Source organism: Amblyomma maculatum, chromosome 5, assembly GCF_055883805.1.
Source record: "Amblyomma maculatum isolate TAMU_Amacu chromosome 5, ASM5588380v1, whole genome shotgun sequence".
NCBI classification, from domain to species: domain Eukaryota; kingdom Metazoa; phylum Arthropoda; class Arachnida; order Ixodida; family Ixodidae; genus Amblyomma; species Amblyomma maculatum.
Genome location: NC_139348.1, coordinates 54,904,123 through 54,929,005, shown reverse-complemented (window position 1 = coordinate 54,929,005; position 24,883 = coordinate 54,904,123). Strand labels below are relative to the sequence as shown.

The 24,883-nt window shown below is 43.9% G+C and overlaps 1 pseudogene; it reads left to right on the top strand.

Moving 5' to 3' along the window:
* LOC146188338 (uncharacterized) overlaps positions 1–24,883 on the top strand; it is a 151,413-nt pseudogene that overhangs the window by 125,526 nt on the left and 1,004 nt on the right.

The following is a 24,883-nucleotide window of genomic DNA, read 5'->3' as shown; positions in this document are numbered from 1 at the left end:
TATAGTAATCGTCGGCAATCTTTTTGTATTTAACGGGCTTTATTTAGAGATAAAAATAAACATATATGATGCTTTCTTTATCTGAAATAAATGGAATGGGGGTTTCTTAAGGTGCTTTCCAACTTCACAAATCACATTTATTTTCTGAAGTCAATATTTAACCATTTAGAAAAACCTTAATATCTAATTAATAAATCGAAGAACAAAACTTTGAAACTAGTGCGCAAGACGTATGGCAGCTCTATGGAACTGGCTTCCCTGGCCTGCCTCAAATGATTTATTTTTAACCCTTGGCTAAAATTACGTTGGACAGCCTGTACATCTGCATGTTCTTTAGTCTTTGCAGCAGCGGTTGTCGATTGAAAATGTTGCCCTCAAGGGTAGGTTAAGGCAGAAGTCCACTGGTGGCAAAGGCTGAGACCAAAAGTGGTTTAGTGTGACTGCAGTACAGGAAGGTCAAACACTAACTAGTAAAACTACAAATTAAAAAGCTATACACAATCATAAGAATAATAAACGTTTTGACACATTGTTTTATAAAGCAATTAGGCTTTCAATAAATGCTTCTTTTTTTTTGTGCAAGTCTTTTAATGTTTCATCGGCCTTGGTGCCACTGCAGGCTTTCTTAGGTGCAGGATGCCACGAACGAGTTTCTAATCGCTGTCGTCCCGGAAATGGTACAAAGTTAGGTCGCTTGCCTCAATAGTGTGGTTGCAAAGTTATCGTCTTGCATGCAAATTGCTTCGCTGTCATTACTATGTGATAGGATGCTTCCTAGTTTTGTAAATGCGTCGTCTTCTCTTTCTACGTGTGGCCAGCGTTAAGTCCTGTTGAGCTATTATGGCCTGCTTTTCTTCCCATTCAGAGCGCTTGACGCTTCTAGAACTGAGGTCGGGGCATGCAAACGACTGATGCGCCGTGAATGGACTTTACCGTCGGTGTCGCACTACACTGTTTCCCGCGAAACCTTCGCACGTGAGCTCTCGTCTGAACATTGGTTACATATATGTTGGCCGGTGCTGGCTGTGTTGTAGCTTTTGTTGGTATGCTTGATCATCACATTCGTGAAATCGATGTAATAAATCACGAATACATACGAACCATACTTTTTGGACGTTATATTGTGCTTCACGCGGTTACGCTAGCGCTTTGCAGGTCCTGCTCTGCGCTTGTCCTTTTCCAAGAGGTGCAGGTTCGCTCCCTTTCTGTGCCACCTTCTTTACCAGCTTTTACTAAAAGCCGCCCTTAAAGATGCCAGGGTTGGGTTTATTTTGTGACCGGTAGCTGAGTGCAGGACCTACTGAAAATATCCCATATGAATTTTGAACATACGATATTATTAGATATGGGGGAAATGTGGTACGCGTGACAGATGGGGAGTACGGGTGATATATGCAATATGTGCGATATCGGCATTATGGGCGATATGAGCATTATGGGCAATACGGGCATTATGGGTGATTTGGAATCCATGGCCATATAATTTCTTTTCAGGTGTTCCGTGCAGGTGTTCTACATTATACAATAAGAGAAGGTTGGTAATAACTGCCATTTTCGGCGTTATTAATTTGTCTTCCAATATACATGATTGGATTTTTCATCTGTTCATGTCTTTTAGCATTTCTGCAATATATCTATTCATTTTCTGCATGCGCTTGCTTGGAGGCAGCTGATCACTTGCATTCCTGCTAATATATGCAGCAAATCTATCTGCAAAGCAAACAAATGAGTTGTTGAAATCAGTCAAGAAGCACCAAAACAATTTGAAGGAATTCATATTCTCCACAAAGGTGAAGGATGTGCTGCGTAAAACAACATGAAAATGACTGGAAAAAGATAATTAGGTCAAGGTTCAAACACTTACTTGTTACAGCTGCCAACTTGTAAGGGATCAGGGCTTTTTTCGGAGGCTGAATGGAGTCCACGTTCAGAAAGCGGCGACATGGAGCCCCTGTCACAATCCCTTTTTTGAGCTCTGACACAGGCCAAAGCGCCTTCACTGATTCTTTGCAAAACAGAGAATCCTTGGGCCGTGTCAGGAGCCACTGCCATCTCTCTACTGGGATGTACACTCCCTTGCCGAGGTGAACCTGCATGTACCAGAGAAAAGCATTACCCTCTGCATTCATGCAAAGATAAATATACACCCCGTTAAAGGATAAAATGTACAATTTACAGTACCCTTAAGAAAAAGACAATTATCCTTAATATTTCTTGGGAGGATATTTATCAGTCATGAGGCAGTTGAGCTCAAAATAAATATATTTTTCCAAGGTATACATGTTATGACAAACTGATTAGGCCTCTTATTGCTCACCAATTTACTGTGTTTTGAAAAACGATGAAAAACAAATGCATCCTCAGTTACAAAAATCACTCCACTGGCACTTTTTGGTGCCTAATAAAAACATTTGTTTACAGATTGCCTACAAAAAAATTGGAGTGCAAAAACACAATTTCACTTTTCATTAGACTAAAAAATTCAAAGTGGTGTTCCCCGCAGGGGACACCTGTTAAAGCAGGTGTTTGTGTGTTTAGTGCGACACCACGGACCCCGAGCACCCACGCTTAGCCGTACGTGGCATCGCCGTGTCTGGAGAAAAGGGGATCCTGGTGGTTGAGCCGATGCCGAGTGTTTGGACCCTCGGCGGAGGCAACACACCACATTGGCCCACGCTTCCCATAGACGGCACCTCCGGCCTGACCCGACCGGTGGAAATCGGCAGTCGCCTTTTCTGTCCTCCCCTCCATCTTTCACTCTCCTATCTTCTATCCTACAGCTGTCCTGTCTTCTCTCTTCTTGGATTCTTCCTTCTTCTCTTGGCGTACGCCGCGATGACGCTGCAACTGCCATGAGGGCGGCATTGTTAATCAAAATTTGCTGCTTGAGCAGTCGCACCCTCTCCGCAGCTGCGTCGATCTCCAGGTCCAGAAAAGAAATGCGAGAGCGATCTCGCACTTATTCCGGACGTCTTCGCTCTCGTCACCCATGCTTCTTCCGTTAAAAAATTCGCGGTATACAAGCTGGATTTCACCGCACGGTCCGCACCCACAAGAAAGATTAGCAGCACACAGTATCGATGGGGCTTGGCAGCAGTACAAGCAGTACCGATGGGGCTTGGCAGCACTTCAAGAATATTGGTTTCACCGCGCTAACACACTGAACGACAGAAAAGACAAACACCACTTCAAGAATACTATAGCACAGCGCAAAGCTTGTAAAAAAGTGAACGCGTAAATATCCATGCATGCATCACGCATGACGTTTGCGAGCACATTGTGGCCAGCAGAACGAAGAAACCCACTATGCTAGTAAAAGTAACACCGCATTCCTTTCACATGAATGAAAAATAAATTTATATTTCATATTTAGTTGAAACTGTTGGAAAAAAGCAAATAAAAACTATTTTAGATGTTTTTAACTTCATTATTTTATATGCTCACATAAAACCAACAGCACCTAATGGGACTCCAACGGTGTCTTTGAGAAGCTCGTTCTTAGCCGTGTGACACGGTGACAACGATCTGTGACAACTTCATTGGGGCTGAACTCCCTCCCGCTCCCACCGTGGCCCTTTATGGAAAAGAAGTTGGAGGGAGTAGGGCAGTAATAGCAGCAGGCAGTATTAGTACGATCGAGACAAAAAGTATTGCAATATACTTGGAGCACGTGCAGACTTACATCAAGAAGCAGAATGTCATCGGGGTGGTAGGATTCTTGTACCTCGCCGTTGAATGTCTCCTTCCAATAGATTCTCTTGCATTTAGCTTACTCAGCAACCAGGTGGAAGTATTTGATTGAAGGGACACTGCAGCACTTTTTACGAAAATTGGGCTTTCAGCAGAAACCCACATTTTGTCATGCTGCCAACTCGAATATCAAGTTGAAATTAGGCAGAAGAAAGCAGAAATAGCCTTTTATCAGCAGAAATACGCAACCCGCGCGACGGGGCTCACCGCGGGTCGCGCCGCCGCCTGCGATTCGCCAAGACGTCGGGTGACGAGATTTGGAGGACCGGGGAAGCTGCCGATGCGGCTCCTTCGCTGCGCTCTGTGATGATCACAGCTCTCTGCGGCTTTGAGAATGTCATTATGACATGCCATTTACACACGAATGACCATCGGGATTTTCACCGCATGTACCCGTACCAGATGCGCCCACAAACGATGCAGCACTTCCGTTGTGGGGAGCGTAGGTGAGGAATGAAAACTTGCTTTGGTTAGAGTAAGGAATTTTGAAAAGTAGCGTGTGTCGTTATTAGCAGAAACTACATGGCCCTCAGCGAAACCTCGGCGCGTATCTTCCTGGAACGGAAGGGAACGGCTAGGGAACAATGCCCTAGCCGACTACCTCCGTCTCAATTAGCCTCTCGCACCACACGAAAAGTCATTGTTGTGAAAAATTAACCCAAGGCTCGGTGTACCAAATCCTGCTGAGTGCCAGTCGCCGTACCTTGGGGAAACGAAGAATTTTATAGAAAGGGTGAATTAGCACACAGCTGCCACCAGACAAATGAACAATAAGTGAAGCGCGGTTATCGAGCTCTGCTATGCATGCGAGGCATTGACGGGGCCATTGTAGACAAAATAAAATGCGCGGAGAATGCTGCTTGAGTCATAGGAGATTTAACAGACATAGAGAACTTTTCCTTTTTTATCGTACTCTCACAATACATGTTTAGTGAATTGACGGCTGACGTATGTTGAAAGCCAAGCTGCGGATCCTCCGCACCCAGACCTTCAAAAGAAAACCATGTTCCGAAATGTGTTTTCACAAGAGTTCGTCGTTTTAGTTTCCAACTTAATTTGCATCCTCAAACAAGTCAGGGCTGCATGTTCCTGCAAATACCGACGATACGAGTTTCCCCGATTAAAAGCATTGCCGTCAAGATGAAAAAAAAAAATCACCGAAGAAAGGCTATGTCCGATCAGCTTCCTCCTTTCGTCAAGTCTAGGAGCGGACGAGTTGAAATAAACCGTATGTGATGCAAGGACTTTCGATGTTCTGCTCACTTATTGTTTTATTTTGTTTATTTCGACCTCAAAGGCCTCATTGAAGGGGTATTGCATGAGGGAGTGGGTTACAGGGCATAATATTGCTTCGAGTGATGCCTTGAACATTGATGAGTCTGTATGGAGCACGACGTCGGCAGGCAAGTCATTCCAGTCTTTTGCTGTGCGAACGAAAAACGAATATAGATGCGCAGATGTGCGGGCTTGCGGAGGATGGGTTGTCTTTTCGTGGTTCGTGCGGCTGGAGATGCGGTATGCAGGGATGATAACAGATTCGTGCGAAAGATGATAATAGAATTTATTAAAAAGAGATAGTCTTGCGACGCTACGCCGGTTAGCTAAATTTGATAAATGAGCATTGCATTTTAGTTTCGTTACGCTTTCATGATAAGAATATGCAGAGAAGATGAATCTAGCGGCGCGGTTTTGTATTGCTTCTAGCGTGTTAGAAAGATTAAGTTGATTATTGTCCCAAATAGCGCATGCATATTCTAGTTTGGGCCGTACAAATGTTACATAGGCTAGTGATTTTAACGATGGTGGTGCTAGACGTAGTGTTCGCCGAAAATACCCCAGGACTCGATTTGCTGCTTTAGAAATTTGAGTTACGTGGTATATCCCCTTAAGATCATGCGTTAAGTGAAGGCCAAGGTATTTATATGTGGTTACTGCTGCAATTTCTGAATTAGCTATTAGGTACTTAAAAGGTGGTTCAGAGGGACGCCTGTGAAAAGAAAGTAAACAAGTTTTTTTCACGTTAAGAGACATGAGCCATTTACTGCACCAAGTTAAAATGCGATCAATGTCAGATTGAAGAAGTTGGCGATCACTGTGAGTGATTATGGGACGGTACACAACACAATCGTCAGCAAATAGGCGTATGTTAGAGCATATGTCAGTTGGCAGGTCATTTATATAGATAAGAAAAAGCAAGGGGCCCAGGACTGTGCCCTGGGGTACCCCAGATATAACAGAGGAGTGAGAACAAGAGCATTTATTAGCGAGAACAAACTGTTGCCGGTTAGTTAGAAAGTTACGAAGCCAGTCAAGTACCAAGGAATTGAGATTAAGCCGTGAAAGTTTCAAAAAAAGCCGCCGGTGGGGAACTTTGTCAAACGCCTTTTCGAAATCTAAGAAGAGGGCGTCCACTAGAATGTTATGATCAAGGTTGGAGCTTAGGTCATTAATAAATAGGGCTAACTGTGTGTCGCAAGAAAAGCCCTTTATAAAACCATGTTGGCTGGCGTGAAAGAAATAACAGATAAAATAAATTTCATAACGTGAGAAAAGATTACATGTTCCATTAGTTTAGACGGTACGCTAGTAATGGATAGAGGACGGTAATTATGACGAGAAAATGACGGCCCTTTTTTTGGTACTGGAATGACTTTACCCGCTTTCCAGTCATGCAGTACAATGTCTGATGAAAGCGATTGCTGAAAGATATGAGACAACAGGACACTTGTGATATGTTTTGTATATTTTAGTACCTTTGCGTTAATATCATCAACACCTGCTGATGATGTAAGTTTCAAAGAATCAATTAATTTAACAATGCCGTGGGGTTCGAATGATATATCGGACATAGCAAGAAAACCAAAGGATGGAAAATCCGGTAGGTCCCCATCTGGTTCTCGAGTAAATACAGAACTAAAGGTCATATTTAATACTTCAGCAACATCATGTTCCGCAATTGTAGCCATATCATCATCATGAAGTGTTATTGGGTTGCTAGGCTTAGGATTCATACATTTCCAGAATTGACGAGGATTTTTGTGTAGCATTTCAGGGAGCGTGGTATTAAAAAATGATTGTTTAGCTTTAAAAACATGGGCGCTAAATTGTTTTTCGGCTACGTAATACTTCTGCCATGCATTAGGGTTGTTATTTCGTCTGGCTGCTCGAAATAATCTTTTCTTCTTGTTATTAAGAATCTTTCATGTATTGTTGAACCAAGGGGTATTAACGCGCTCACTTACTTATTGTTCCCAAAGCAGGTGTTTGCGTGTACTGTGCGACACCACGGACCCCAGCACCCACGCTTAGCCGTGCGTGGCATCGCCGTGTCTGGGGAAAAGGGGATCCTGGTGGTTGAGCCAATGCCGAGTGTTTAGACCTTTATGGTCCCTCGGCGGAGGCAACACACCACTTTGGCCCACGCTTCCCATAGACGGTACCCCCGGGCGGACCCACCCGGGGGAAATCGGCAGTCGCATTTTCCTGTCCTCCACTTCATCTTTCACTTTCCTATCTCTTTTCTCAGCATTGTCCTCTCTCCTCCGCATTTCTTGTTTTTCCTTTTTTCTTGGCGGCGAGGGTTAACCTTGTGTGGAGTAGCTACCCTGAGTTGCCCATATTTGGTTATAGTAGCGGTGTACTGCTGGCGTGGGCAGGACTTCTTGCAAGTTCCTGTCCCGTCCCCTCATTGGGCTCCATGGTGGGTGGCAGGCACAACTACCGAAAACACAAACCCTTTCATGGATTCTTTCTCCCAAACAAATGATCGCCCTCCAAACAAACGAGGGCGGACCGATGCTACAAGCCATTTCTTTGTGAAAACAAAACAGACTTTCCCAAAGTTCCATGTCATACATAGCGAGGAGCTAGAAAAACCTGCTCGAAAAATCTCCCCTTTCATAGGGTCAAAGTGTCTCACTGGGACCACAAAGTGACCTGGGCCCTGGATACAAAGTATCAAAACTTGCAAACGGTGACCACTTGCTAGAAGTACAAACCAAGTGCCAGTCCTCCAACCTGAAAAACATTGTGTCGCTTGGGGACATCCCCGTCGTCATCACTCCCCACCGATCCTTGAACATTGTAAAAGGAGTAATATCTGAGATAGACTTCATTGCTCTCACTGAAGATGAAATGGTAGAAGGACTAGCAGACCAAAACATCATAGCGGTTCACAGTATAAAAATCCGAAAGGATAACAAGGAGATCCCTACAAAACATCTGGTTCTGACTTTCAATAGCTGCACCCTCCCAGAGTCAATTGAAGTCGGTTACATAAAAATAAACGTCCGACCGTACATCCCAAATCCGAGGAGATGCTTCAACTGCCAGAAATACGGCCATGGTTCGCCAACTTGCCGTGGCCGCAGAACTTGTGCGAAATGTGCTGCGAACGACCACAATTCTGATAACTGCACCGCAGACCCACGCTGTGCAAACTGTGAGGGGGATCACCCCGCATACTCTCGATCCTGCCAAAAATGGAAAGAAGAAAACCAGATCATAACACTAAAAACAAAAAAGAAAATTACATACAAATAGGCACGTACCGAGTCCGACAAAACCAAGAACACATTTCAGTTCACAGCGAAACCAAATCTCGCCGATGTGGTGCGACAGGGCGGGGCACCACAACGGCCTTCGGCACCTACCCAGACCTCAAACGAGGCTGAGGTAGTGCCATCACCTGCCCCGGTGGAAGCAGCTCCCGCTCCTCCACCACCCCCAAAACAGGCTACGTGTCCCTCAGGGTCGGCGGGCCACAAGAAGGTCTAAAAAGAAGGAACACGTGCCTCTGGCACGTTCATCCAGCACCTCAGACGAGGTAATGGACACAGGCCAGGACAGCTCTTTGCCGTCTTCGTCACAGAGACGGCGGAGCTCCTTAGAACGAACCAAAACAGACAAGGCCCGAATCACGGGCCCTCAAAAAAACCTAACTTAATTTCCAAGCATTCAACAAAATAAGATGGCATTCCTGGTACAGTGGAACTGTAGAGGACTTCTAAAGAATATTAATGACATAAACGACATTCTAGATACAGTCTCGCCAGTTGCACTGTACGTACAGGAAACAAATTTAGGTTGCATGCACACGAATATACTGAAAAAATATCAAGTCTTCCGCCGAGATCGAGAGCAAGCAGCAGGCTTTCGGGCGGTGTGGCCATTATATTGCAAAGTGGAGTTCCAGTTCAAGAACTGAAATTAACACTCCCTTAGAAGCTCTAGCAGCCACAATAATTGCCTTTAAAACTCTTACTGTGTGCTCTGTCTATCATGAGCCAAATCTTAAAATAACACTCCATGATCTAAAAAACCTTTTTTGCCAACTACCAGAGCCCTACCTAGTAGTAGGAGATTTTAATGCACACTCTCCTTTCTAGGGAAGTGAAAAAGTGATACACGTAGACCAGCTTATCAAGGATTTTATTCTTAGTTCAGACATTTGCTTGTTGAACTCCTGTAAGCCCACTTACTGTTCACCAAGGTCAGGAAAAATGAGTTTTTTAGATTTGGCTTTTCGTTCACCTGCCCTTTTTAATGATTTTAAATAGGTTGTTCTGAACAACCCGTATAGTAGCGACCACCTGCCAGCAATAATCAGCTTATCATCCTCACCATCAGTCATGCCGACCAAACCGAAATGGTGGAAAGTTCACTTAGCAGACTGGGAGCTTTTTAACGTAGAGGCGAATCTAGGAGCAGTTTTCTCAGATGCCCTTAGTGTCGGCAGACTAAATGAGTTGTTCACGACTTGCATTATCACTGCCGCTCACCTCGCCATTCCACAGTCCCTATGTGTGGTGCGACAAAAACACAAGACGTGGTGGTCTCGGGAATGTAAGGAAGCCAAAAAGCGACAAAATAAAGCATGGGGTGTTTTTCGAAGGTACCCTACACACGAAAATCTTACAGCTTTTAAAAAGGCCAAAGCTAAAGTTCGATACATCCGTCGCAACTCTGAAAAAGAATCCTGGCAGAAGTATGTCACGTCAATAAATAGCTCAATGACGTCTAAGAAAATGTGGGAACAAGTTCATAAACTCAGTGGAAGCTTTTCCCCGTTTACAATTCCCATCCTCACAGCCCCTGGTGTTCAGACTAGCATATAAGAACAGGCCAATCTACTAGGCGAACATTTCACGCATGTTTCAAGTTCGCCACACTACACAGAAACATTCTTAAAATACAAAAACATAGCTGAGAAACAAAAACTCCGAAGTGGTGACAGAAATGAATCATATAATAGTTTTATTACACTCCAAGAAGTAAAGAACGTCCTTGCTGCTGGAAACACTGCGCCTGGCCCTGACGAAGTTCATTATGAAATGTCCCCGCAGGGGGCACCTGTTAAAGCAGGTGTTTGTTTGTTTTGTGCGACACCACGGACCCCGAGCACCCACGCTTAGCCGTGCGTGGCATCGTCGTGTCTGGGGAAAAAGGGATCCTGGTGGTTGAGCCGATGCCGAGTGTTTGGACCTTTAAGGCCCCTCGGCGGAGGCAACACACCACTTTGGCCCACGCTTCCCATAGACGGCACCTCCTGGCTGACCCAACCGGGGGAAATCGGCAGTCGCCTTTTCCTGTTCTGCCCTCCATCTTTCACTTTCCTATTTTCTTTCTTAGAACTGCCCTGTCCTCTCTTACCTTCTTCATTTCTTCCTACTTCCAGGCGGCGAGGGTTAACCTTGTGTGGCTAGCTACCCTGAGTTACGCCATATTGGGTTATAGTTACGGTGTACAGCTGGCGTGGGCAGGAATTGACAATTTCTGTCCCGTCCCCTCGTTGGGCTCCATGGTGGGTGGCTGGCACTGCAGCCGAACAATACACTTTTTTATGGCATCTAAACTACTTAACCCCGATCGTCCTCCTTCTAAAAGGGGGCGCACCGAGACCACCATGTTCTTCTCAAAGAACATAAACAACTTTCCTCGTTTCCACGTGGTCCACAGTGACCACGAGGAAATCACTGCACGACTTGTGTCCCCATTTGTTGTTTCCCGAACGTTGACTGAGGCCATTGGCCAGGGCTATAAGATAAAGAAACTTGGAAACGGTGACCTGTTACTAGAATTAATATACAATCATCAGTATCAGAAGCTAAGTGCAGTCGAATCATTTGGAGAAATACCGGTACAGATTAGCCCGCACCGATCACTAAACACTGCCCGAGGAGTCATCTCTGATGATGACCTTAGGTACGTGAGTGAACAAGAACTTCTTGAAGGCCTGAAGGAACAAAATGTCACAGATGTTTACCGGATAAAGATCAGACGAGATAACAAAGAGATAGAAACAAAGCACATTGTACTCACCTTTGCTGCAAGCACTCTCCCAATCTGTCGAAGTAGGCTACACAAAGATAAAACTGATGCCCTACATCCCTAACCCACGCCGTTGCTTCAAATGTCAGAAATATGGCCATGGCTCTCAGAGTTGCCGTGGCCAGCTCACATGTGCAAAGTGTGCCTCGCACGAACACCCTACAGACAACTGCGAAGAACAGCCGCTTCTCTGCTCAAACTGTGAAGGTAACCACCCAGCTTATTCACGCTCATGCCCATACTGGAAAAAAGAAAAAGAAATAATTACACTGAAAGTCACCGAAAACATATCTTACGGAGAGGCACGAAAGCGGCTTTCTCTTCCTCAAAAGCCACACTACTCCGTTGTGACGCAGCAGGGCGCGGCATCACAGCGGTCGTCGGCACCTGCCCAGGAAGCACACAGTTCTTCCAGAGCAGCGCCACCTGCGCCCTCGGTGGAGTCAGCTAGCGCTACTCCACCACCACCCGCAAAGCTGGCTGCGCGTACCCCCAGGTCAGCCGGCCCAAAGGCCTCGACCCATGAGTCGAGGCCTAAAACTTACAATTCTGTGCTTTCTGCACAGTCGTCCACCGCATCTGAAGATGCGATGGACACAACTTCTTCACCCCAGCTGCCTAGGCGGCAAAGCTCACTGGAGCGAAAAAGAAAGGGAAAAGTCCCAATAACAGGTCCCAAGGACCTACAAACCTAAATTTAAACTTGTCCCTTAAATAGCTTTTATTTATGGCGCTCCTCATTTATTGGAACTGCCGAGGACTCTTTAAAAATTTAGATGATGAATTTCTTGCGGACTATCAACCAAACATACTTTGTCTGCAAGAAACCCATTTAAAACCAGCAGACTCAAATTTCCTTAAGCAATATAATGTATTCAGGAACGACAGGCAAGGCAGCTCTCACTCCTCTGGTGGCGTTGCCATTGTAACACAAAAATCAATCCCCTCTCGAAACATTTCACTCAACACAGACTTAGAGGCAGTGGCAATCAGAAGCTTAGTTTATGGCAAAATAACAACTGTATGTTCCCTGTATATTGCTCCAACTTATAAGCTAAGTAGCGAAAGTTTCGAAAAATTGATTGATCAACTTCCGGAACCTTGGTTGCTGGTCGGAGAATTTAATGCTCACCACCCATTATGGGGATGTACAAGAACGGACTCCCGAGGTGTTCTAATCGAAAAATTCTTATTGTCCTCGGGATCATGCTTACTAAACACGAAACAGCCAACTTACTACAATATAGCTTATAACTCTTACACATCCATAGATCTAGCCATTGGCTCTTCGATGTTCCTGGCAGCTACAGAGTGGACTGTCATTAACAATCTATACGGAAGTGACCATTTTCCGATCTTAATAAAATATACTGGGAACGGAAATGAAAATGTGTCGAATCCCAGAAAATTCAAAGAAAATGCAGCCAACTGGAAGATGTTCAGGGAACACTCATCATTGGCCAGTCCATCAGTTACTGACTTAGGCGTTGATGAAACTCAACGCTTAATCACGCTGCACATCATAGAGGCAGCAGAAAAATACATTCCACAGACGTCAAGCAAGCCACGAAATAAACGAAGACCCTGGTGGAATGCAGAATGTAATACTGCTCGTGAAACTCAAAACAGGGCATGGTCGAAACTACGCCGATACCCCACAGCCGAAAACCTAATAGCCTTTAAGCGTGCAAAGGCAAATGGCAGGCGTATTCGACGCATCTCCAAGCGAGAAAGAGGGTCATCATTCCTTTCTTCAGTGAACTCCTATTCTGACGCACACAAAGTTCACAACAGGATAAGAGCACTTAAAGGATATAGCACAATCCCAACGCCCCTTGTCAGCACCAGTGGTGACTCTCTTGAACATCAAGCAGACACACTAGGGCAACACTTTGAATACATATTCAGCTCAGCACACTATACTGATTCCTTTTTGCGGCACAAGGCAAGAGAGGAGAGGAAGCACATACATGATAAAAGGCCATCCTCAGGAGGATACAATAGCCCATTCACCATGCAGGAGCTGAAGATTGCACTAGACACATGTGGTAACACAGCACCAGGTCCTGACAGGATCACATATGGAATGCTCAGGCATCTGCATGTGAACACTGTTGAAACCCTACTCTACCTGTATAATAAAGTATGGGCCACAGGATGCTTTCCTAAAGCATGGAAGGAAGCGATCATCATCCCCATATTAAAACCCGGAAAAGAACCCACACTTGCTGCTAGTTATCGGCCTATCGCACTAACCAGCTGTCTATGCAAGCTTTTCGAGAAAATGGTAAATCGTCGCCTTCTCCATTTCCTTGAATACAATGGTCTTCTTTATCAAAACCAAGCTGGTTTTAGAGCTGGGCGATCAACAGCTGATCAGCTCATTGCCTTTGAGTCTTATGCAAGGGATGCTTTTGTACATAAACAACATTGTTTATCTGTCTTTTTCGATCTTGAAAAAGCATATGATACCACTTGGCGCTAAGGTATCATCCGCTACCTCTTCTCTCTTGGCATCACAGGAAACATGTTGAGCACAATTCGAAGTTACTTGTCTGAACGGACCTTCAAAGTTCGTGTTGGCAATGCATATTCAAAGCAGTACATTCAAGAAAATGGTGTTCCTCAAGGTGGTGTTCTCAGTTGCACACTTTTTGTAGTCAAAATGAACTCTTTAAAAAGCGTGCTGCCAAAAACTATTTCTTGTTCTGTATATGTTGATGACGTCCAGATAAGCTTCAAATCTTGCAACTTGGCCATCTGTGAACGACAAATTCAGCTAGGTGTAAACAAATTGTCCGGGTGGGCTGATGACAATGGGTTTTAATTTAACTCTGGAAAGAGTGTTTGTGTACTTTTCTCTAAGCAGCGTGGCATGTGGCCTGACCCCAACATTGCACTGAATGGCCAGAGCCTTGCCTTTAAAAAAGAACATAAATTTCTTGGCGTAGTTGTTGACGAAAAACTTTCCTTCATTCCCCACATAAAACAGTTGCGACTGAAGTGTCTCAAAGCGATGAATTTGCTAAAAATTTTCTCTCACCGGTCATGGGGCACAGACCGCGACTGCCTTCTGAACCTTCTGAATAGTGTAGTTCTATCACGCATTGACTATTGCTCGATGGTTTATGGGTCAGCATCATCCTCTGCGCTAAAATTGCTCGATCCCGTGCACCACCTCGGCCTTCGCCTCGCTACGGGCGCTTTCCGAACTAGCCCAATTGCTAGCCTCTATGTCGAGGCGAACCGATGGTCACTGCAACGAAGGAGACAATTTGCTTCTCTAACTTATGCTATGAAGGTACTATGCCAACTGGACCATCCATGTCGTCGGCTCCTGCTTGACAAAACTGGCACAGCACTTTTCTCAAAAAAACCATCTCTAACACCACCATATCCAATCAGAGTTGCCACGCACATTGAATATCTGAATGTTTCGGTTACCAGTCTTCATACAACTTCCATAAAAGACCTAATTGCTCCTTGGGAAATGCACGGTGTTAATTGCGACCTGTCGTTTCTTGAAGTGGGCAAACATGCATCCCCTATTGCCATACAGCAGCACTTCATGTCAATTCAGGAGAAGTACACTTGTGATGAATATTACACTGATGCTTCGAAGTCTGCTCAAGTCTCCTGTGCAGCACATGGACCACAGTTTTCACAGTCAAAAACCTTTAACAGACATACTAGTATATTTACCGCTGAATGCCATGGTATCCTTTTAGCTGTGAGACACATTATAGAAAATAAAATACAGACGTCGATCATCTACACAGACTCCCTCAGTGTTTTAACGTCCCTATCCTTTTGGAAATGGCAAAATAAGAACCCAGTCCTGAACTCTCTTTATAACACCCTTATGTTTGCCCATGAACAAGAAATTAAAATTACACTGTGTTGGGTGCCAGGCCACCGCTGTATACCTGGTAATGAGGCAGCTGATAGGCTAGCTGCTTCAGCTGCCCTTCGAAATGACACAGACATTGATAAGATAACTTATCATGACCTCAAACCACACATAAAAAAACATGATTCGACAACAATGGCAAGAGGAATGGGACGTAGCTTCAGAAAATAAACTACACACAATAAAGGCAAAAATAGGCAGGTACACCACAGAAAAACAAGACAGATTTAAAGAAGTAGCCCTTTGCAGGCTGAGAATTGGCCACACATACATAACCCATACATATCTTTTAACCAACTCTCCTGCACCACACTGCTCGAGATGTGGTGATCGACTCACTGTCATTCATGTTTTAATCATATGTGCACAACTGGAACCAGAAAGAAGACGTCATTTTCCCTCCTTGTTCACTCATCAAATACCTGCACACCCATCCATTTTTATTGGCGACAACCCAACGTTTCCTTTAAAACAGGTGCTTAAATTTTTATTACAAGCAGGCTTTTTACATGAAATTTCTTATCGACGTGGGTCTCAGCCCGCTCCTCCTTGAGAGGACGGATGAGATCTTTTAATACATCTACTTATACATTGCGCATCCATTATATATCGCAAATGAATTTTAGGCCCTATACACCATTGTTTTTAGCAATATTACAGAGCGAATACATTTCTAGGCCCTATACACCACTGTTTTTTATCCCTTCATGAAAAATCACAACTATTCCATTATATAAACTTGAGTACACCGTTAACCTTGAGTTTGGCGCTCTTTGGCCTGAGTCGCCCTTGCGCCATTAAAATCCATCATCATCATCATCATTATGAAATGCTGGCTCATTTCTCCGAATCCTCTGTAGAGGCACTTGTGAAATTCTTTAACAAAATTTGGACTCTGGTTAAACTCCCAGAGGCTTGGAAACAAGCTGTTATTGTTCCGTTTCTGAAGCCAGGAAAGCCGCCGACCTTAGCGGGCAGTTAGACCCATAGCTCTGACCAGCTGTTTAGCAAACTGTTTTAAAGTGTTTTAAACATCCGAATAACTTTCATCTTAGAATCTCATAAGCTTCTTAATGTTCATCAGTTTGGTTTTAAAAAAGGGTGCGCAACGACCGGCCACTTAGTGCGTCTTGAAAATACTGTCAGGGAAGCGTTCATACATAAACAAAATTGCCTAGCGCCTCCCCCCCCCCCTCCTCCGAATACGGTGACGCGCAGAGCTGAAGACATACCTTAGAAGTTAATAAATTGAAGGTTCGGTGAGCGGCAGGCTGAGTTCGAATCGTGGAAAACAGCGGAGCATCTTTACAGTGCCCAGCATAAGCGTGTGTGCCGTGGCATATATGAGTCGTGCTTAGTAGTGATGGTTTAGCTGAACGCCAGTGACGGAGTTCTTCGGAGCTGTAACATTTGTAGTTAGGATTTGTAGTCAGGAGCATGCCATATCCAACTTGTCGCATTGCGGTTCTTTGTGTTTGCAAGTCGTCGCCATCAGCATGAGCTAAGAAGGTGAGAAGAAACGGCGGAAGCGTTACTTGAGGCCTGGGTCCTCTTTTGTTGTCCCTCGCTCAACACTATGATACAACAAATCTGCAGCCTGTTCTCTCACACCTAGTGCTGCTCAGACTGAAGGTCCTGAATCCGTGTCATCGTCGCCTCCAGGCAATGAAAGCTTTACAGAGAGCTCTTCTGACAGTGACAGCGCAAGTGAGTCCAACCCTGAACATGCTGAACACACGGATGACGAAATGGTGAGCATGGAAATTTGTGACAGTGCGGACGACAGAGATGCACCCACAAGCAGAGAAGATGGCTGCAGTGATGGTGACGAGCACCATAGTCACAATACCGTGCCGCCTTTTGAGGAATCAGAACTGCTGGCTAGATGTGTGGGAGACTTTGGGGCGAAAACGCTTCCTGGATCAAAAACCACAGTGGCAGTAGCTATAGTTTTGATAATGTCTTTTATTGCATCGAATGGATTGCCGTGGACTGCAGTTGATGACTTAATGAAGCTTGTGGAAGCTTTGTTCGGCTTTTAGAACACCCGTCTACCTCACTTCAAGTATTTATTTAGAAAGCTGTGGTCAGCAAAGTGCGCCTCACTGGCCAAATATCATTACCGCTGCAGTTAGTGTGGCGAATTAATGCACATGACCGACGACAAAAAGAGCCTGTCCTGCTGTAGCTGTCATACAAATTCAAATGTGTCTGACATAAAGAGTGGGGTAACATTTTTCACTATTTTTGATGCAAGGAAGCATTTTTCGGCTTTTATCTCAAGGCTCTCAAGTGTGCTGTTGACAGCCTGTGTGAACTAAGGCAACAAGCAGAAGAAAGTTCACGTGCAATGAAAAACTTTACAAGTGGTCTTACATGTTGCTTCCTCCATGAAAGAGGGGTGGTAAGATGGAGCGACTGCACAGTCATCATGAACACTGATGGCAGTCCACTGATGGCAGTCCACCCCACAAGCCCATTGTTGGCTTGGGCAGGCTCGTATTTGTATGTAATTTTTTTAAAATAAATAAAAAAAAATCATCAAATTCTTCAATATGGCCTATACAACTTGTGAATGAGCTCCTTTTGACCCACAGACACAAAAATGTATTTCTAGAAGGACTGTGGTTTGGCTGCAAGCATCCAGATATGAAAATATTCCTCAGTAAATTTATTGAAGCAATGAACAATATCGGTGAACTTCTGTGGAGATCATCATCGATGTCAATATCCACAAAAATCTATCCAGTGTATAGTGTGTGGACGCGCCTGCAAGAGCAGCTGTGAGCCACCAAGTTCAATTTAATGGCTTTTTTGGGGGTTCATGGGTTCTGGTAAGTGTACTTATAGCATACTTTAAAATGAAGTGTGAAATTTATGTTCGATTGCTGATGTTCAAATGTAGTGAGCATAATGCATGCTTTATAAAGTATTTTAAATGTGTCTTTAAGAATAGTATTAAATATTGCCAGCCACTCATGTATTGCCATGCTCAATACGACCTGGAACATGTCACCAGTAAATGTACTCAGGTTACTGTATTGTAACAAATGAGCCTAATTGTACGATGAATACTTAACCTGGACAAAATTTAGGGTACTTTGCGCATTTTATTGAGCAATAAAAGCATTACTTTTCAGCACCCCTATGAATGCTCATTGCACTAATTAAGCCCAAATATATCATAAGCTGCAACTCATATTAGTTGTGACAGTGCATGGTAGCTTATACTGGCATGCCTTATTTCATTTTAGTGTAATTGGGAGTAGCCGACAAATGAGCAAACTGCACCTGGAACTATGCCTAAACTAGAGCAAGTTGCAAATTATTTCACACCATCTGATATTGATTTTACTGAGGGAATAAAGGAACAATGTAGGAACAGGTAAAAAATGGGAATTATAATGATAAATTAGGAGAATCACGCTTCTGTCATTTTCTAGAAAATGTCCTTTCTGTGAAACTGTCTCCCTTGCCACTCTCTTCACCAGAGGCCGTCCTGCCTGCCAGCATTAATCAATTCTTGCTCCGAATTCTGCTGCCTCAAAGTAATCTTGAGGCACATATCTGTTACGGTTAGTGATTGTCTCTACTGTAGCATACTTGTACTTTTAGGCTATGTGTTTAGATTGCTAGGCTAAACTTGTAGCGAAGTGAAGGGTGATAATAGTGGAGGTTCTATGGAAATACCTATTAAGAGGCTGCTGTAAATTCTGCATGCCGTAGATGGCTCCGATTGAGCTGCTAGTACAGTAGATTCATTCATTACCTTTATAAGTTTTACTCCTTCAGGGCGGCAGCTGTACAGCAACCCAAGACCTGATGTGGAAATGACAATGGCAGGTGCCCTGAGAGATACGAGACTTGCATCCAAGATAATATCTCCTGTGAATTGACTGAAAGGGATGTCTCCACTGCAAAAGCTGCCATATTTTGACCTTGTATGGGGTCACACTGTTGAGTACATGCATTTTGGGCTCTTAGGCGTGACAAGGCAATTCACTGATTGCTGGCTGGATTCCTGAAACAGTCAAGAAGCCTATTGCATTGATAAGTACAGAAGTTTTTTTAATTGTTTCCTAACATGTTAACTACTGCAGGTGCACCTTCTTGGTCACAGTAGTGTGTAGGGAACTCGACCCTATTCGTCCTGCTTTGACGTGTACCATATCATTGATCCATATCCATGTACCATATCCGGTACATCGACGGTACCGGAACCATGGAAGAATGCAAACATTATCCTCATTCACAAGAAAGGGGACTCTAAGGACCTTAAAAATTACAGACCAATCAGCTTACTGTCTGTTACGTATAAGGTATTTACTAAGGTAATCGCTAATAGAATCAGGACAACCTTAGACTGCAATCAAGCAAAGGATCAAGCAGGGTTTCGGAAACGGTACTCTACTATCGACATATCCATACCATCAATCAGGTGATAGAAAAATGCTCGGAATATAACCAGCCCTTATACATAGCATTCATTGATTACGAAAAAGCATTTGACTCAGTTGAAACCTCGGCGGTGATGCAAGCATTGCGAAATCTGGGGGTAGACGAGCCATACGTGAAAGTGCTGGAAGATATATATAGCGGCTGCACAGCAACCATAGTTCTGCATAAAGAAAGTAACAAAATTCCCATAAAGAGAGGTGTTAGGCAAGGAGACACAATCTCCCCAGTACTATTCAAAGCTTGTTTAGAGGAAGTATTCAGACTTGGAATGGGAGCAGTTAGGGATAAGGGTAGATGGAGAATACCTCAGTAATCTGCGATTTGCTGATGACATTGCCTTGCTAAGCAACTCGGGGGATGAACTGCAAATAATGATTGATGACCTAGACAGGAAAAGTAGAAAGGTAGGCTTGAAAATCAATATGCAGAAGACTAAGGTAATGTTCAACAGCCTCGGGAAGGAACAGCAGTTTACATTAGGTAACAAAATACTGGAAGTAGTAGGCGAATATGTCTACAGGACAGGTAGTAACCGCAGACCCGGACCACGAAAAGGAAATAACAAGAAGAATACGATTGGGATGGAGTGCATTTGGCAAGCACTCGCAGATTATGACTAGCAGCTTACCGGTATCGCTCAAGAGGAAAGTATACAACAGTTGCATCTTGCCTGTACTCACCTATGGGGCTGAAACGTGGAGGCTAACCAAGAGAGTTCTGCTTAAGTTGAGGACTACCCAGAGGGCTATGGAACGAAAAATGGTAGGGGTAACATTAAGAGATAGAAAGCGGGCAGAGTGGGTCAGAGGAATAACTCAAGTTACCGACATTCTAGTAGAAATTAAGAAGAAGAAATGGACATGGGCAGGACATGTAGTGCGAAGAGAGGATAACCGATGGTCGCTGAGGGTAACAAACTGGATTCCAAGGGAAGGAAAGCGTAGCAGGGGGCGGCAGAAAGTTAGGTGGGCGGATGAGATTAAGAAGTTCGCAGGGGTCAAGTGGATGCAGCTAGCACAGAACCGGGTTAAGTGGAGAAATATGGGAGAGGCCTTCGCCCTGCAGTGGGTGTAATCAGGCTGATGATGATGATGATGATGATGATGATGATGATGATGATGATGATGATGATGATGATGATGGTGGTGGTGGTGATATCATTGATAAGGAAGCAATGCTCGATTTTGAGTTGCTTGTAGTTTATGATGCCCATAAGTGCAAATGAACTTAAAAAGAAGCTTTGTATGGGGTTAATGATCCAGCATTCATGACTGGCAAATTTATTTGGCTTGCTTATTATTTGCACATGCTTCATGACAATCACTTGTGTGGACCTCGAACACTACTAGTATAAACAGCAACTTTAGTTTTATCTTAGGCTTGTCTTGCAGGCTTAATCTTATCATTAGTGTGACAGATATTATATTGCTCAAAAACCTAGCCCTGCTTTCACACTTTCAATAATTGGCCAGTCATAAAGAATCCAGGGTACAGGCTTGGAAATCGACTGTCTGTCCTTCTTTGACATTTAACACCAGTGCAGGCCAAATTAGACTCAGTTTGTAGCAGTTGGCTAAGCCAAGTGAGTTAACGTATACCTCACTGTAATATACGGTTAGTACTGAGTGCAAGTACAGAAGGCACTCAGTGGTCAGTGACAAGTTTAGTAAGTAGTAGTTAAGTATGATTAAGCATATACTGAACTATGTGACATACATCTGGTATAGCTACTGATGAGAGCAAGTATGATCAAATAGATTAGTCAATTAATTTGGAATTAGGCATTCAAATATAGTACAATATATATCATTGGATAGCTGCTGACAAGCACAATATAGTTACACTATTGCTTACTCATTGCCAAAGCATCTGATACCAAGCTTATGCTCAATAAACTAGGTTTAACTGTAATGAAAACGCCAATTATATTCCTTGTTTCTTGTACTTTCATATTCCTTTATGCCTTTAAGCTATGGAAATTTCCTCGACTAAAAGAATGCTATCACCATTTATAGCCTGTATGAGTCAGGTAATTTAAAAACAAGTCTTCTGTCCAGGAAAGCCAGACTATAGGCTCTATATTGCCACCTTCAAGTGACGTAAATTATCAACAGATTCAGTCGTATGATGTCTACACATGCAAAAGCAGTCATGTGACAAGTCCAACTATTATTACATAAATGATGGAGTTATGTGGAAAAGTTTGAATGGTTCCTTTTCAACAAATGTGTTTCACTATATTTAGTAAAGAATTATTTGTCCTTATTTATTTATGAAATTAGGAGACTCCTGCTTCTGGGAAAGAGAGCCATGGTTAGCCTTGACCGCCTAGTAATGGGCAGAGACATTAGTCTGCCAACCAAGATCCGTATAACTCGTGCTATGGTCTTTCCAGTCGGGATGTATGGGTATGAGAGTAGGACTATGAAGAAGGCTGACCGCCGAAGAAATGACGCGTTTGAATTGTGGGGCTCGCGGAGACTGTTGAGAGTTCCTTGGACTGCCAGATCAAATCATTCAATATTGTCGACCATAAACCCTGACTGCTCAATGGAGGGTCAAATTCTAAAGTTAAAGCTCAGCTACTTTGGTCGTCTGATGAGAAGAGAGGAGTCACTGGAGAAATATTTGATGTTGGGAAAGGTTGAGGGTCGCCGGAGAAGGGGTAGGCAGCGAACGCGATGGTTAGATAGCATCCTCGAGGCGCTGCAGATGAAGTTATGTGATGTTAGGAAGATAGTGAGAGACCGCAAAGCGTGGCGTGACATGGTCCATAGGGTCACGAAGAGTGGGACACGACTGAATGACTGAACTGAAGTCATTTATGTCCAGCTATCAAGCTTGAATTTTGGTCATATTTTTATCTGCTTGTTTACATCGTGCATTGGGAAGTTGCGCAGATGAAATTTCAAGAGATCACCCATTGTAGATTATGTGAAGCTATAGTGTTATAAGTGATTAAAATGTTCTGCTACTTGCAGGTCACCCAAAGACACTTGAAGCAATCAATAAACGATTGCTGGGGATACGTCCTCCACATCATTCCACATGCTTGCCCCGGACACTTCGAGAGAGTTGCACTGGAGAGCCCATGAATGGCGCAACTGGTTTTTATTTTACTGCTTACCCTGCTGCTGCCATATTCTTCCTCCAAGATACCTTCACCACTTCTCACTCCTGGCTGAAGCAGTTTTCAAGAAGAGCTCTCGGTTCATCAAATTAATCATGCAGGTATGAGCACTTTGGCTGTACTGACCCAAAGTTACTAAAATATTTAGTGGGGCTTTGTGTGCCCCACTAATATATATGCGCTATACTGCATAATCCCTATCGCGGTGGCTCATTGGCTAGAAGGCTCCACTGCTACACATAAGGATGTGGAAATTTATCTTGGCTGCAAACTCTGCTCTTCAGTTGAGCCAAAAAGCAAGGCACATGTTTACTGTCAGATAGATAGATAGATAGATGGATTTATTGAAAGGAAAAGGCAGAGAGGTTGGCCCGAATAATTCAAATCTGGCCTGCTACTCTGCACTGGGGAAGGGGAAGGAGAGAAGAAAGAAGGTCATGATGGGTGACGATGTGGGAGAAGGCATATGAAATATATATACAGACACAGCAGCTTGCTTTACAAACGTGAATCAAGTCCGCTGGCGCTCAAATAACGGCAAAGAGCGCGCACTGCCTGGACGCCCTTCCCCTTGTCCTGCCAAGCGCCCTGCAGCAGTTCCTCCGACAGAGGCCTCTTGTCTAAACGCTTCAAGGAAGCAGCTAGCACATTTCTTTCGTTCGCATACTCTGGGCACACCAATAATACATGGTCCACAGTCTCTGGGATGCCACAAGTTAAACATTCCGGTGAGTCCAGCTGTCCAATTAAATGTAAGTACTTGCGCGTGAAAGCCACGTTTAAACGAAGTCGATGTATCAAGCATGTCTGATGACGCGGAATATCACGCGGAACATAAAATTTAAATGTTCGACCAAGCCTTCTTAGACGGATGTGTCGGGAGTCTGGTTGAGCCCAGTAAGCTGCTGTAGCAATATTCATATAACTGTGTAGAAGGCACGTCGTATCCGCTCTTGAAAAAGGCACAGCTGTTTGGAAGCCATTGATGAGTGCGCTTTTCGCTTCAACATCGGCCTGCTCATTCCCATGGAGGCCGCAGTGGGCAGGAATCCATTGAAACATTATCGTGTGGCCTTGCAGCTGGGCAGATGTGATGAGATCCATAATGTTTAGTGCCAGGGACTGATAGGCAGTGTGGCGTAAGAAGTTTTCAAAAATTTGTAATGCAGTCTTCGAGTCCGTGAATATACACCATTTTTGAGGTGGTTCCCCACATATATAGCGAATAGATTCTCGAATGGCTACAAGTTCGGCAGCGGTTGATGTAGAGGTATGTCCCAAAAGGAAATGCAGAGTCGTTTTCCGAGCTGGTATGACCACAGCTGCAGCGGATGCCTGTGCTGACACAGATCCATCAGTGTATATGTGAATATAACTGGGATATTCTGACCAGATGTGTGCCAGAGTAAGTTGTTTGAGTCCACTAATTGGTACCATTGATTTCTTTAGTAATCCGGGAACACGAAGGTGCACAAAAGGTTTATCCATCGTCCATGGTGGTTGAGTGGGATGATATGGGAGGGCATATCCTGTCGGTACTTGCGACTGATGGCAGCGGAGTGCAGTTGTAAAACTGCAGTCCGGCCTCTCATCCAGAATCTTGCTGAGTGGGTGAAAACGGTGTCTTGTAAGTGCTCGTAAATATACACGAAGTGGTTCGTGTGACAAGTATATGGACATTGGGCGAGCGTGTGCCTCTTCAATTGTGCCTTTGTTAGAGGTGCATCTGGGCAGTCCAAGGCATATTTTCAGTGCCTGCGCTTGCACGCTCTCTAAAGTCCGCAAGCAGGAAATGCTCATACTAGAGAGTACTGGGAGACTGTACCGGATGTAGCCAACAAACAGAGCCTCGTAAAGGCGGATTAAGGAGCGCTCAGTTGGACCCCATTTAATGCCAGCTATGTAACGAAGTACATGGCAAAAATTAATTACTGTCAGATGTCAGTTAACATTAAAGAATGCCAGGTGGTCAAAATTACCAGAACCCTTTCTAGTGTGTATCTCATATAGCCTGAGTTTTTCAATTTTTTATTTATGTAATCAATCAATTCAACAAATATATATAATGATTTTATTACCTCATCATTACTACTATTTAAAGCTCAATGGTCCATCACTAGAAGAACAAAGTACCATAATTTTTATGCAGCCTCTAATTTCTGACACGTGGTACTGACTACTACAAAATGGCTTTTAGACTAAATGAGCTGTATACGCTATTGCTTAAAGGAAGCTTTAGTGATCAACATTACTGTTTACACGTTTGCCAGCTAAAAAAGGGCTCGCATAACATTTAACTACACTCT